The sequence below is a fragment of the Crocodylus porosus genome, unplaced genomic scaffold, assembly GCF_001723895.1.
Source record: "Crocodylus porosus isolate Cpor-Errol unplaced genomic scaffold, CroPor_comp1, whole genome shotgun sequence".
Classification (NCBI taxonomy): Eukaryota; Metazoa; Chordata; order Crocodylia; family Crocodylidae; genus Crocodylus; species Crocodylus porosus.
The window spans coordinates 128,781,279-128,782,474 of record NW_017728943.1 but is presented as its reverse complement, the minus strand read 5'-3'; positions in this window follow the sequence as shown (position 1 = coordinate 128,782,474).

The window sequence follows — 1,196 nt, the reverse complement described above, 5'->3', positions numbered from 1 at the left end:
AAGTGATTGCTCATCATCATCATTACACATACAAAGATTATGTGGAAAAATTAGTTTGTGATCATATAATTAAAGTGTCATAACGCTTACCTACAAGGGGACAGATCCTATGCCACCTGGTGGGGGCACATTCATTAATGTATTTTTGGTGATGTGCATTAAATTTAGTATCTCCATTGTGAGGTGGAAATGTGGAAAGGTGTAAATATGCAAGGACCTGGGAAGAATTTTTATTTCTCAAACTATAAGGGTTCAGTGTGACTATCTGTTACTGTCAAAATAAATTTGTGCTTTTTTAAAAATTATCTTTTCTTCAAAAGGAAGAATTTTATTTTCAGTGGACTGACTAGGGGAGAGGCATTGCTGGATCTAGTCCTGGCCAAAGGGGAGGATCTGGTGAGCAATCTGAGGATCGAAGGGAAGCTTGGTGACAGCAACCATGAATTGGTCACCTTCTTAGTTCACTGAAGAGCAGGCAAACCCCTCAGTAAAAAGGAAGTCCTTAACTTTGGGAAGGCTGACTCCTGCAAACAGAGAACTGGTCAGTCAGGCAATCAGAGGCTGTACCCCCCCAGAAATAGGAGTACATGAGGAATGAGTCATCGCTCAAAAAACACAATCCTTGAAGCACAGGGAAAAGCCATTTCTTCTTGCAAGAAATGCAGTCAATGAGCAAGGAAGCCCCTATGACAGAATAAGGAACTGTTGGACCTCATTACACTCAAAAGAATAGCCTATACCAGCTGGAAAACAGAGAGCATTACCAAAGAGGATTATTCTGCACTTGCCCACACCTGAAGTCAGCGGTTGAGAAAAGCCAAGGCACAAACTGAACTCAGGCTAGCTATGGGAATCAAGGACAACAAGAAGTCCTTCTTTAGATATGTGGGAAGTAGGAAAAAGAACAAGGACAGTATTGGGCCTCTGAGAGAGTCAATGGGGCAACTGACATCAGATGCCCAAGAAAAAGCCAATCTCCTAAATGACTTTCTTGCATTCGTTTTTCACCTTTCCATGAGGATCACACTGCCAGGAATGGCACAAACCAATTTGGGAGTGGGTGACAGGCCCAAAAATTGATGTGGATCAGGTTTCATAGATGTCATAGATTTCATAGACATTAGGGCTGGAAGGGACCTCGGGAGATCATCGAGTCCAGCCCCCTGCCCAAAGGGCAGGAAGTCAGCTGGGGTCAT